General features: G+C 34.3%; 1 pseudogene; it reads right to left on the bottom strand.

Annotated features, from left to right (window-relative positions):
* Nucleotides 1-534: 534 nt before the first annotated feature.
* LOC129509735 (39S ribosomal protein L39, mitochondrial-like) lies at nt 535-6,690 on the bottom strand (annotated as a pseudogene).
* Nucleotides 6,691-15,548: the final 8,858 nt, after the last annotated feature.

Raw genomic sequence — 15,548 nt, 5'->3', positions numbered from 1 at the left:
TTATCTGAGGGTATAATTGCTATTTTGATTCTTATTTTTCTGATTCTTAATAAATGTAATTCTAAAGTGAATTCTTTCTGGAAATCATGTCCATAGACCCGTGGCATGTGATGCTAACTCAGCATGTCCCCCTCGGAACTCCACTGCATGCTACTAGTTAGGGTTCAAACAATACCACGTGTGGACTGCTGCTGGCAAATATCTTTCTTTTTTTTTTTTTGGCAAATATCTTTCTTTAGCTCAGACTTCTCATGGGCATGCAGCCTGAACTGTGTTTTGCATTTCCTCTTAAAACTGCGGTCATCACTGATCTTTCCTTCCACACTCACTCTTCCTCTATTATTTCTATATTGGTGGGCAAATGTGTAAATTAGCAAGCCATATCCTCCTAGCTTCTCAAGCCAGAAATGGTGACCTGAGCCTTGATCGCTCTTCCCTGTACAACTTAACATACTCAGTCATTCACTTTTAATATCTCTGCCATTTATCCACCTCTCTGCATTTTCACTGCCACCAACCTAGTCTTGATCACCACTATCCTGTGCCCACACTAGTCTTCAAAGGACTCTCATGGTCTTCCACCTTGTCCTCTCCAGTGATGCCATACATATCTTCAAATCGCTTCATTGTCTTTAAGATAAATTTTAAACTTTTTCATATATGTCATCAGGCCATTCATTTTCTGAGCCTCATCACCCACCTCTCTTTGTTTGAAGTTCTGTGCTTCAGTTGGACTATTCTTCAATTTCCAGCAATGCTTGATAAACTGTCCCCCCAAAACATTTCCATATACTTATCTCTCCTCTTGTATTTCCTCTCTACCTAAGTTAATACCTGCTTACTTCTTTTTCTAGTCTTAGTTTAACCATCATATTTTCCAGGGTCCCTTCATCGACCTCAAGGCTATTTAAATTGCACAGTATATTTCTAACATACCCTGTATATTGTACACTGTTCTAAAATTCATATAAATGCATTATTGAATACATGTGTTCTTATACAATAACTTCAGTGAGGTCACAGAGGGTACTTGTCTTGTTCTCTTGCTCACTAAAATCCCCAAAGCACTTAGAAGTCTGTAAATCAAATTTAGGCAAATCATTGACAAATGTATTGCAATTGTTCTTCCTGGAGTACCTGAAATCCATGAGATTTATTACTCAGAAGGATAATGCTTATAATGTTCACATACAAATGTATATTTCAACTAAAAATATTCTTTTTTGAGGTTAGATTTTCTTTTATTCTTATTTTGACATCATGGCAAGTTTTCTGGCTTTCTGGTTTTTTGCCTATGTTTTGCACACTTGAAAACCAGGAATAAATTAGAGAATATTTGTCAAATTTCATTCCTGCTGCTTATCAGCAGTATTTCAGGTGCTTCAAGTGGAAGAGAGGAGAAACATCTACGAGAATAAAATCAGAGAATTCTTTCATTTACTAGTTCTAGCAGCAGTAAAATTAATTTTATCTAAGAGGCAAAACAGTATGCTAATTATGCCTTTTATTCAGGATTGTCAGCTAAATGGTCAGTTTTCACTTTCTATAGCATTATATCAATCCATTCTAGACCTAACGACTTAAAATAAAACAAATGATAACCATTTTTATTTACTAAAGGTTTTATTCCAGGTATTATTAGAAAAAAATTCATGAATTATTTTATTCCAAAGGCCAAATAAAAATTATGCAACAGATAATAAATCAACAAGTGTTTACCGAGTACCAACTTTGCACAATGTTCTAGCTGATGAGTCTATTGCAAAGAATAAATTAGATACAAAAATCCATGCTCTCTTAGAGTTTGAATTTTAATTTGGGAAATGTGACAAAATGAATAAATCAACTTCATATTATGTTAGAAGATGATGAGGGGTAGAGAGAAACGTAAAGCTAGTAATGGTTTATGGGAGAAGTTGTGACAAAGATTCCCTCCCTGACTAAACTCTACCCAGGCTCCCCCAAACTCTTCTCAGCTGGGCCTTGAGTTTTGGTCTTCCATGGTCATCTCTGCATTACTCAGTTTTTTGTTTTTCCCCATTTATTTTATTTATTTATTTATTTATTGCATTTTTTAGACTTTATTTTTTTTATTTTTATTTATTTATGATAGTCACACAGAGAGAGAGAGAGAGAGAGAGGTAGAGACACAGGCAGAGGGAGAAGCAGGCTCCATGCACCGGGAGCCCGACGTGGGATTCGATCCCGGGTCTCCAGGATCGCGCCCTGGGCCAAAGGCAGGCGCCAAACCGCTGCGCCACCCAGGGATCCCCCTATTTTTTAAACTTTAAATTCAATTGTCAACATATAGCACCCAGTGCTTATCCCATCAAGTGCCTTTCCCAGTGCCTGTCACCCAGCTACTCCGTTCCCCCACCACCCCACCTCCCCTTCCGCAACCCTTGGTTTGTTTCCCTGAGTTAGGAGTCTCTCATCGTTTTCTCCCTTTCTAATTTTTCCCACTCAATTCCCCTCATTTCCCTTATAATCTCTTTCACTGTTTCTTATATTCCACATATGAGTGAAACCATAAGATGATTGCCCTTCTCTGATTGATGGATTGCCCAGTTTTATGCTGGGCATACAAATGCTCTGTCCATTTAGTCAGAATCCTTGATATCTGATGTGGTTCCTCAATCACCACCATTTCCCAGGTGATGCCTTATTACTCTGGCCTGCTTCAGCAAGAAGCCTTTTCCATGAGTTTAGCCAGATCTCCCCCTACCCTGGATATTTCCTCTTAGTAATTATCCACCCTCCTTCTTACCTACAAATGCCCAATTTCCTTTATTGGATATGGAGTTGAGCCCAGTGCCCCCACCAACTACTTTGCTCCTGGGGAGAATGGTGGACATGTCCTAAACCCTATGCAAAACATAAAGTGTTTATTTTTCATGTCCTATTTGACATATACACAAAATCTATTTGGGAGTCATTTTGTCTGAGTTGATTAGTTGGGAGGGAATGCAGTAAGTGCAGAAAATGTGAATGAATGTGGTAAAAAGCTAAAAATCAAGTAACATTCCCAATCTTGAAGGATCATCTTTAGCTTTCAGTGAATGGAGGCCCTTAACTAGGGTTCTATGCTTAAGGCATGGAAATGAACGAGAATGTAAAATATAGTTTTATACCAAATTTTTCAGTTCTATATTTAAGCAAGTTTAGGATATAAAACATGCTTTACTTAACTTTGTTATCTTGAATTATATTTTTAAATATTTGTACATATGGTAAGAGAATCTGCATTTGTTTTCTTTTCCCAGGTTCCACAACTGTTCAGAGCAGGCCTATTGCCCTATGAATAAGAAAAAAAATAGCATGATATGAAAAATTGATAGTTATATTAAAAATATCCATGATAAAGTCAAATGTATAAAACAGCAATTAACTTTACAGATAAGGTGATTTAAAAAACAAATTGTTCCTATCTAGGGACTGCCTTATATGAGCTACTCTCTTAATATTAAAATATTTAGAATTATTGTTATTATATATCCATTCAAATAATCTTGAATTGTCTCTATGTACTAGGTATAAGGCTCTTATAGGTGTGTTTGTAAGGAAACTGATGTAGGGTTCAAAAGAGAGTCGATAAACCTCAAATGGAAGGCTATAGGAAATAAAACTGCCTAAATTGGGGGCACATGGGTGGCTCAGTTGGTTAAGGTCTGCCTTCAGCTCAGGTCATGTTCCTGGGGTCCTGGGATCAAGTCCTGCATCAGGTTTCCCTCTCAGTGAGGAGTCTGCTTCTCCCTCTCCCTTTGCTTCCCCCCTAACTTACTTGTGGTCTCTCTCACTTTCAATCTCAGATAAGTAAAGAAAAATCTTAAAAACAGAAATAAAAAAAATTGCCTAAATTGGCTTTTGATATTATCCTTGGAAGAATTTTAACATTACAAAATTCTTATGTAACTTCTAATAAATGGAATGAATGGATATATTTATTAAAATAATATTCTAAATCATTGTGTTTTATATTTATGCTTAATAAATAAGCCAAACTTTGTAGTATTTTTAATAAAGCAGAGTACAATTTATTACTCTTGAATATCAGATACTGTTATAAAGTAAAATACAAATATAAGAAATGACTATTGTGGCAAATCTAAGAGAATTTTCCCATTACTATATGTATCTGTACAATATCAATGTATGTAGGCATGTGTGTTTGTGTGTGTGTATAATTAAGCTTTAGGACAAAAGTAGAGGATAATGATGGATAAAAAGTTGAATCTTCTATGGCAAAAGCATTGTTCTTAAGAAGCGTGATTGGGGCACCTGGGTGGCTCAGTCATTAAGCAGCTGCCTGCAGCTCAGGTCATGATCCCCAGGGTCCTGGGATAGAGACCCACCAGGGGCCCCCTGCTCAGTGGGGAGCCTGTTTCTCCCTCTGTTGTTCCCCTCTGCTGTTCCCCCTATTTGTGCTCTCTAGCTCTCAATCTGTCTCTGATAAATAAATAAATAAATAAATAAATAAATAAATAAATAAATAATAATAACATCTTTAAAAAATGTGTGATTCTAACTCTATTATTGATGTTTATTTTTTTCCAAATTTTAGGACCATTATAATTAAGCCAAGACTAACTTTGCAGTAACTACCAGAACAATAGAGTATATTATATGATCCAACCAATAAATGTTTTGTTTTGCATTTTTTTTGGTTTTTGGAGGAATCAATCATGGCCAGATAATTCTAAGGTTTTCCGAGTCTAGAATACTTGACCACTTTCTAGGGTGATGTCAACACATCTTTATGGGATCATATCTTCATGTCTACTGGATATTTATGTAAAATCTGCATCTACTACATTGCTCAGGAAGTAAAGTTTACTACTAACTTCAAGTGCCTTTTCAGCTGTAAGTTGCCCAAAATTGTCTGTATAAGATAAACAAAATAGGAAATATTACACATTATAAAATAAATATTGCTATTATACATGATATTTCTTTCTGACAGATATGACAGATATGACTTGAATTAAAAGTGTACTCAAACAAGAAAAAAGTGAGTCATAAATACTAGCAGCAGAGGAGTTAATTTTTAGCATAATTAATAAACTTCTCAAAATCATTGTCATTCATTCTTTAAATATTTCATTTCTGAAAATGTGCAAAGAAATTATCCACTCACTCAATTGAACACAAGTAAAATAGATTAGTATTAATTTTGAATCTCTTGAGTTTTTTACTTGTATGTCTGAAGTTGGACTAGATTTTGAGTTGGTCATTGAAGCATTATCATTCAGTAGTAGCTCTATACCTTTCATTCTACTCCGAATTGATTTTATATGGAAGCAAAAAGACAAAAGAATACTTTAGTAAGTCATGGAATTCATGGTATATACATTTCTTATTTTCTTTTTGCAGACTATTTAGATTTATTTGTACTTAAATGAACTACGTAAGTAGTGTAAATTAACTGGGAAACACTGTTTATAAATGTACCAGAGAACATATCTACAAAGACCTAAACTACAGGAATTTTTCTCTGAAAAAGTGAAAAGAAGAAAATGGAGAGATGATGAAAGATAGCTCCAAGGAGAGCAAGAGGAAAACAAAAAATCTGAGAAGAAGCATCAGAGCTAACATGTCTAATTGCATAACCACTATTAATCTCTGGCCCTCCGAGAAGGCTGTGCTCCCATGTTTTGTTTTGTTTAATAGAAACATTTATTTTAATTTACTATTAAATTTAATTTTAGAAAGTTACTAGATAGATGACCTTAAACCTCTGAAGGTTTAATTTGATCTTTAGTTACCATTCTCCGAGAATTTGATCTTTAGTTACCATTTTCCGAGATATTTTCAAAAGCTTATCCTATACCGTAAAATATGCCCTGACATATACAGGTAATGAGAGGCCCTGGAATCTTCCTACAAGACTTGACTGAGTGGCTTTACGATTGCTGACTCTTCAAACCAGAAACAAACATTTGTTCTTGGAATAAGAGGACCCTTTCTCACATCAATTAAATAAGTCACCAAATCTGTGTAGTTGGACATTTCTCTCAGGGGTCTGAGATAACTTCTCCTCCATGAAATCTATTTTGTCCTTGTTGTGTTGAAATATATCTAATGCCACTTTTGCTTCAACTTCCAGGGTTTCAAATGGAAGCTCTTTATAAATTAAAGCATGAGGGAGGATCTTTTGTGAAGGAATGTAGGTTCTCTTTCATTGGCATCCACTCACCAAGTTCCTTATCTAAAACTACATCATAGCAGAAGGCTCCAGAGATTACAGGAACTGCTGGAGCTCTCAACAAACTGAGCACATATTCATCTTCAAATGCCCTCTCTATCACACAGTCCATCATCATGGCACAAAAATGCTCACAAGCCTTATTTACTTCTCCTGGATCATGATCTTTCAAACTAAGAAATTTAACCTCATTTGCCTTGGTCAAAGGGTTATACATGTCCCAAGCCTGTCTGTTCACAAGAACCAGAATGGAATTCCTGCAACGCCACCCACTTAAATGTATGACAAAATATAAGGAGTTGAAATGTTTTTGTTTATCACAAAGATAGTGCCAGCGTCAAGTGTGTAACTTCAATCTTCTTAGTTGGAGAAGTTAATGATAACTACCTGTTTTTCTCTTTACTAAGGAGATCATTCTGCATTTCAATCAATTTGGTCAGGAACAGCTGAGAAGTTAGCCTGGTTGCTATAAACCTCCAGCCAGCCATGGCACATTACCTACCAGAGCCGAAACCTCCAGATCCCCATGGATATTGCCTCCTTTGAGTCCCTATGTTCCCCTGTTTCAATATCATTGATGAAATGTCAATTATTTCTCTAAAATTTTTGTCAAATTACACTTATCTATAAACTATATATTTATTCTTTCCAAAAATGTAAGCATTTTAGAACTATACATTAATTATTGATTATGAACAGTTCAAATAATGAGAGCCTTTAAAGCATCTAGGGATTAGTTTTAATTCACAGTCCTTTGAGAAGTTATTCTAAACTAAGTGGCTTCTAATTATTTTGAACTTTATTTATTTCAGTCACAAAGGAATTACTTTAAAATGACTCTAAAACCATTTCTGAAACAAAGCAGCAACCCAAACACTTTTGGCTCCATCCAAGTATTTCATTAAGGCATAAATATTTCAATTACCAAATAACAAGTCTTCACAATCTAGAGGATTGATTGCAACCCAAATGCTTGATATGCTTAAAGTGTACTTAGAGTTATACAGTAAGAAAATACATTATAAATCCATCTTTTAGAAGACAACTCAGATCTTCACCTCCAGTCAAGGCCTAGTCCATATTCTGTTAAAATTAACAAGAATTTGGGAGAGATGTGTTCTTGCCCATATGCAAGTAACAATTAAAATTTAAAAATACATGGGATTTTTAAAAACACAAAAATCTTAATGCAAAACTTACTTAATTCAACCAAAAAATTTACTGGAGGAAAATTTATAATGTTAATGGAATATGTTAGAAAAATTATCTGGAATAAAACAAACTTAGCCAAGTGGTCAAATCAGTAACTTAGAAAAAATAAAATGTAAACTCAAAGAAAAACACAGCAAAGGAATTAAAATGAATAAATGCTACTAAAACTAAACAGAATGAAATTTTGGCTTTCTAAAATGACTCAGAAGATAGACTTTTAGAAGAGTGATTAGAAAAAAAGAAAAGAAATTGTTATTAGAGCTAACACAGAAAAATAGGGCAAAACTGCAAAGAGAGTAGAATTCAAAAAAAAAAGGGGGGGGGAGGCATATCATCGATTCTGTAATATTTAAAAAGAAAATTTACCACAACTAGGAGACAACTCAATCAAAATTAACACACTAAAAATAAATTTAAAAAATCTATATTGATCTTTAACTCACATTTCACCAAATCTGTTTCCTCTACAGCTTTCCATTTCTTAGTAGAGAACAACTTCACTAATCTAGTTGCTCCAACCAAAATACTTGGAAATATAATTGGTTTTATCACCTCACTTTCAATTCTTTAGGAAGTTCCACTGCTACGGCTTGTAGAATATGTTCAAAATTTGAGCAATAGGGGCACCTAGGTGGCTCACTTGGTTAATCATCTACCTTTGGCTCAGGTCATGATACAAGAGTCCTGGGATAGACTCCCACATTGGGCTCCCTGCTCACCCTCTCCCTCTGCCTGCTTGTTCTCACTCTCTTTCTGTCAAATAAATAAATAAAATCTTTTTAAAAATTAAGTAATAATTTGTTTCCACGGTTACTAAGTTAGTTTAAGGCTTAGCCATCTTTTACCAGTTATCTCAATATCAACTGATTATTCTGTTTCCATCATTGCTCACTATCCTCACTGCCAACTACCTAAAAACAGCTGCCAGAGTAATAGTCATAAAATGTAAGTCAGTTCCATGGAATTCCAATACATATTGCATAAGTGTCCCCCACATATATATACCAGTTGATTATAAAGCTCATATGGAAAAATAAATAAGAAATAATAGAAAAATCTGAAAACAGAGTTAATAAAGTTACCTCAGATTTGTCAGATTAGAAAACATCATAAACCATTCTGACTGCAAACCTGAGAAACAGTACAGACAGTTCATAAATACTCCCAAGTACAGGGGAAATTTTTCATATGTAATTAGGGTGGCATCTCAAAAAGTTGAGGAAAAGATGGACTTTTTATGAAACAGTGTTGGCAAGATTGGATCATCATTTTGTAAATGAAAAATTGGTAATATTAAATACATAAAACATATTGTATTAGAATAAACATCAAATGGATGTTACCTAAGTGTAAAAACAGTGAAATTATACAAGCAATAGAGAAACTCTGTGTAGATTTCCTTTGAATCTGGATGTGAGAGAAGACTTTAAACTATAAATACAAAAAAAAAAAAAATACACAGGTAATTAAAAGAACAATTCAGCTACATAAAACAATTGCATGGAAAAAATCAGTGAAATATTACTTATGAAAGTGAAATACTACTTTATGAAAAAATAAATGCAAGCTGGAACATATATTTGCAAAGAATATAATAAAAAAGGCCACACTTAGAAATACGTAAATACTATTTTAATCACTTTGTTGAAGTATGATTAACATACAAAAAGCTATGCATATTTAATGTACACAACTTGATGGAGATAAGTATATATCCATCATATCACCATAATTTATGCTCTAAATATATCCATCACCTTCAAAGGTTTCCTTCTACCCTCTGTTTATTGTTATTTTTTATGTGTGACATTAACATTTAACATAATATCTATCCTCTTAAGCAAAATTTTAAGTATATAAGACAGTATTATTAAACTATAGGATTTATGCTTTATAGATCTCTAGGACTTAGCCATCTTGCAAAACTGAAACTTTGTACCTTTTGATTTATAACTCCCAGCTTTCCCCCTACTCCTAGACCCTGGCAACCACTCTTCTGAGTCTATGAGTTTTTTGAAGTATTTTATTTGTTTGTTTGTTTGTTTATTTATTTAAAAGAGAGAGAGCTCTCAAGATTGGGGAGGATTAGAAGGAGAGAGCCTTAAGCAGACTCCATGCTGAGCGCAGAGCCCAGTATGGGGCTCGATCCCACCACCCTGAGATCATGATCTGAGCCAAAATCAAAAGTCAGTTGTTTAACTGACTGAGCCACCCAGGGACCCCTGCTTCTATTAATTTGACTATTTCAGATTCTTCTTTTATAAATGAGATCATGCAGGATTTCCCCTTTTATGTCTGGCTTATATCATTAGCATAATGTCCTCCAGGTCCATCCATGTTATTGTAAATAACTGAATGTCCTCCTTTTTTAAAAGCTGAATAATAGTCTTTTTTATGTACATACCACATTTTCTTGAATATTGAAAAAAAAAGACTAAACACCTGATTTGAAAATGTGCAAAAGTCATAAACACATAGGCACACACATAAGATGGTTAATATATTCTACACACACATGCACACACACACACAGATTTAAAAGTGATTCTTGAAAATTTGGAAGAATGTTCAACATCCACAATAAGAAAATAAAAATTAAAACTATATTGAGGTACCATTTCTTATTTCGTAAGATAAGTTTAAATAATACTCTTTATTCTAAACTATAAACAGTGCCCTCATGCACAGCTAGTGCATTTATAAACTTGAATAATTCCTACATATACAATGCACTACATACAACATCTTAAAATAACAACATTTGCATTTACATTTTATACCTAGCAATTCTGTATCAAGGAATTTACTCTGAAGATACACTTCTAACAATGCAAACATAGGTAAAAAATATTCCTTGTAGCATTATTTGAAATAGTAAAATATCAGGACACTGATTGAAAACTACTTTTTTTTATTATTTATTTATTTATTTATTTATGATAGTCACAGAGAGAGAGAGAGAGAGGCAGAGACATAGGCAGAGGGAGAAGCAGGCTCCATGCACCGGGAGCCCGACGTGGGATTTGATCCCAGTTTTTAACCATATAGCTATGGACCATATATCAATGGAGTGTAGAAAAATTATATAGCAATTGAATACCATAAAATGAAAAGATTTTTATGATCTGGAGCAATTTTTAGGACAAATTCTTATCTTTATATCAAAAAAGCAATGTGCAATTAGATAGATTACATATATACTGTTATCTGTTATAAGGAAATAAAAAATATTAAGACATGATTATGTGTGTGATCTTATTTTTGAAAAAAGAAAAGAAACGTACACCCTAAACACAAAGCTAATTAAATCACTTATCAATAAGAACAGCAATAATATAGCAGGGATAGAGAATAGAATGAGACTTTGATACTTGAATTCTGTTATTCCCCAAGTTAAAGTAATTAAATAAAATTATATCAAACAGGAAGGGAAAACTAAAATTAAATACCAGAATAAAAACATAATTACATCAAATTGATTATATGCAGAGAATATATACATTCGCCTACACAGAGAATTAATTATTTCAAGTAAATGTGAATAACATACTTTGTACTTCCTTTGTGAGATATGGGCTGAAGGGCAAAAAATGAAAAGGAATTTTGAACTTGGTAGATACGTTATTCGTAGTGACATTGGTGAAGCAATTCCAATTCTATTTTGTATCTATTGCATATGGAAATAAAATACCTTGATATAGTTGAGAACTCAGATACTCTATGGGGAAAGAGTTATAGGTACCAATAAGGATGAAGAAGACTCAACTTTGGTGGTAGAAGAATTAAAAGTATTAGATAAACTTACAGATAAGACAAATAGATAGATAACACAGGCCACCAACAAGGCCTAGGCAATTACACCATTCTGACCGTAAGCACGACTGGACCCCAGTCAAGTTTTATTGAACTGTCTGCAAGCTTCTTCAACAAAAAAGTGATTTGGGGTCTGGAGAATAAAAAATACAAACTAAGCCTTTAATAATTTTACATGTCAGAAATCAAGGATGTGCTCAGAAATGAATAGACATCTATCAAAAAAAATGCAAGTAGATGCACAGATTGTCTAAATATTGCTCCTGGGAGTTTCTTTGACCCGCCACTGGCTTCTATGTCCTTTCTGAAACTCCTGTGTCAGGGTCTTCCCAGTATTTGTTTATTCTACTTGGGGTGCTCTTTACCATACATCCCCCTTACTCACTTCTAGGCTTGATTCCAATGTCCCTTCTCAGTGAAACTTATTTAATCCCCCTATTCAAAATTTTACACATTCCAACGTTTATGATCCTTTTCAGCAGGACCTATTTTTCCACTGTGTTTTTAATCTAAAATGCTATGAAAATGAGTTACTTATCCTGATTTGTCCTCCTCTCCAGGCCCCCCCCCCACACACTAAAATAAATGCTTATTAAAGCTGATATTTTCTGTTTTATTCACTATTATTCATTATTCAGTCTAGGCCTGACCTAGTGTTTATTGCCTGGCCTAAAATACACTCTCAATTAGTATCTGTTCTTGAATAATTTTATTGACTCCTATATCTCCATTTTGTTTGTCACATTATCGGCACTTCTACGTGGTCATTTGCTTTATGAAATAGAAAAGGATGATTATGAGAAAGCAAATAATTTGTGTACAGTTTGATCCTGAGTTATCTTTAATATATTTCCTTCTTTCATCACTTCTAATAGGCAATCAAATCTTGTCAATCTCTCCCTTTAAATGTCTTTAAATGGGTTATTTATTTACTAACTCCCACCACCTTAGTTCTGGAACTCATCATCTCACACCTGCATTACTGAAATAGCCTCACTTCTGGCAACCGTACACAAATCTTTTCTGCATCACTTCCTAAATAAGTGTTTAATTTTTCTAAATAACAGCTTTCCAAACGTGATTTCTAAACTTAAAAATTATCAATGAGTCTCTAGCCACTGATGAGATAATACTTTCAGTTTAACTTTGAAAACACTAAAGAAAAAAAAAAGAAAAAAAGAAAACAAAATACTAAAGAAAAAAACAAAATAACTATAGACTCTTTTTAACTTACATTTATCTCTTATGCTTAATTCATTCCATATCTTGCATTGTGTGTGACAGTGGGGATGTTATTTTGTTTTAATTTATTTTAATTAATTAATTTTTATTTTAATTTTATGTTTTCGAATTCCAAGTGACCAAGGGCAAACTAAAAGAGACATTCTAAGGGTCAACTCCAATTTTCATAAAAATCTAGAATTACATTTACAGAATAGCAAGTATCTGAACCTTTTTTTTTTTTTTTAGATTTTATTTATTTATTCATGAGAGACACAGAAAAAGAGAAGCAGAGACACAGGCAGAGGGAGAGGAAGGCTCCATATAGGGAGCCAGACGTGGGACTTGTTCTGGGACTCTAGAATCATGCCTTGGGGCAAAGGCAGGCACTCAACTACTGAGCTACCTAGGCATCCCAGAAGTATCTGAAACTTAAAAAAGGAAAAAAAAAATCTTCCTAAAAAATTAAAATAAAAAATAAACTTTTTAACTTCTAAACCCACCTTATTAAAAAAAATAAAAATAAAAAAATAAACCCACCTTATTGGGAATATAACCCCAAAATTGTTAGGAATTAGGAAGAACCGATCAAGGAAAGAATGGGATACAGTGCAAAAATGCAGTACTGAGTAGGCGCCTCTCTTATCTCTTGATACTACTTGAGAAGATATATGAAATATGTCCAAGAACCATCATCTTGGGCAGCAAGATGGAAACACTTATTCATAGGTATTTGTTTCCAGTTGGTCAAAAGTTCTTTCATGAGTAATTAACTCCTTTGCATTTCTGGATTACATTGTCCTGGGGAAGGATTCTGTGATATACTGCACCAACATGAAGCTGATTGTGATCCCTGCAAAATTGGATGTTGCAGATGGATGGAAAAAAAGCAAAACAAAACAAAAAACAGATCGACCTGAGAGAATTACAGTGGTGCTGGATATGATCCATGTCTGTACTACTCAAATATGTTCTGTCCTTTCATTAAATCTAATCTATAGCTGAGTCACATTAAAAGTGGTAGCTCTAATATCTCCAAAGACGTAAGGCAAGAAACTTAGAAAAACAAGTCATTGTCTTTGCTGCTGGAGTTTATGCCTAGATTATAAATTTACATTCACCTCCCACCTTTGTCACTCATTATGTGTCTTCCTCACACTTAGGCAGCGTTGGTTGGCTGGATTGCTTACCTTTTGTTGTAACCTAGAGTTTAATTAACCCAGAGAGTTCTAAGGACATGGTTGCTTTTTGAGAATGAAGTTGCTGTAATTTCACATTATATATTACTTATGAACATAGAAGCATTAAAAAAATACCACAATTAATTCCATTGGTTTCAGACTGCCCCCCTTCTGTTACAGGAATTTTAGATTATTCTGGATCTGGAGTAAAATCAGTAAAGTATCCCTCCCACTCCCCGCCTCTTTTTTTCCCCCTCCTCCTGGTTGTTCAGTTGCCTAAGGATTACAGAGTGATCAAGTGTTAATCACAGATTCAAGTTCAGATTCATTGTTCGGTGTGCTTGGGGGAAGACATTCAACCTAATAGAACATCATATCTTATAGACTCTAAAGCTGCAGTCACAATAAGCACAATTTTATTTTCAACTTCATCATTAGGAGTGGTAACATTTTTTGGGTTTTGAAACAGTTTTTAATAGATACTAGAGTGACCGAACTACATATTACTTGTTGTTTCAGCATCCTGGAGGAGAAACAGGACCCCTGCAGAGATTTTCTGTAAATGATTGCCTTAGCTAAGGTGTTTGCATGCCATTTAAGCATATATTAGCTTCGATGTTTCTGGTGATATAGTGTGTTCTAATACAAATGGATTCTGAGGTGATGTACCCATTATAACACTTCCTTTGATATTAAAATTGCTGATTATTTGGAGGCAAAATTATGTAAAATATTACTCAAATAGATACAGCATTTTTTAAGTCTTCAAAGATTGTTAGTGTTTTGAGAGGCCATACAGTCAGTGAAAACAGACTCATTTTAAAAATTGCTGTCAAGTTGCTGTCCCTTTCACAACAGAAGAGGTCTGATGACATGTATCTTTCATTCTCTGGAATTCTACTTTATGAAGAGCACAGTCCTGGCTTCTATTCATGCTGGATAGCCCCAGCAGCAATAGCTGAATTAATCTTTATGAGAGAGAATTCATGTTGGTAGGTACACACACAACATTCATTTCTGTCATTAGAACCAAATGTTTATGGTCAAAGGATTATATATGCCTGTTGTTTGGACTGTCGGGGCCTCTTTAAGGATGGATATATTCTGATAAGCATTAACATGAGCCACCAACATTGTCACGTTTTGTGTTCTCTCCTTGTATCCATCCACATCACTCCGAAATGGTTGTCCTTGATCTTTTGCTATTAATGGCCAAGTCATTTACAGATGCCCAGATCATTGTACCCTGTCAAAAGAAAAGAAGATAGTTGATATCTAAAACTAAACACACACACACACACACACACACACACACACACATCATGCTTACTGAGGTTTTAGAGAACTATGCTGGAAAGGCATGATCTTTCTGAGCAGAGCAAATGGCTGTCTTAGGTAGGTTTGGAAGGTGTAGACTTGAAGAACTAGTAATTTTTCAGAGGTAAAAGCAGATTGATGTTAATTGTGGAGGTGTGATTACTCCAAAGCAACTCTAAGTTGGTTGACATTCAGGCACACGTTCATTGGTGTGATCCCTTTCCCAGTTGGATAACTTTCAAGAGCAAAGGCTCCAGTTGCTTGGTAGTTCTTCAGAAATATATTTGCTTTTTTTTTTTTTTCTTGTTTTGTTGAGGAAGAGATACATAAATTGAATGGATCCTTTAAATCTTTGCTGGTGGTTCTAAACTCTTACTTCACTCCTCACCCCTTGGATGTGGATTTGATTCTGTTTTTCTTTTTGGAATGTGGAAACGGGGTCATTTTCATGGGCTTCTACTGATACTTCTTACAAAACTGTCACTGAAGGACCTTACAAGCTATGCTGAAAAGTCATTTTTAGCCTTCAATCAAAAGGAGAATATCAGAGGGTTCTATATGCATATGCATATTTTACATTTTCTACTCTGCAGAGCAGAAAA

This window comes from Nyctereutes procyonoides, unplaced genomic scaffold (assembly GCF_905146905.1).
Source record: "Nyctereutes procyonoides isolate TBG_1078 unplaced genomic scaffold, NYPRO_anot_genome, whole genome shotgun sequence".
Taxonomy (NCBI): Eukaryota; Metazoa; Chordata; class Mammalia; order Carnivora; family Canidae; genus Nyctereutes; species Nyctereutes procyonoides.
This window is presented reverse-complemented; position numbering and strand designations above follow the sequence as displayed.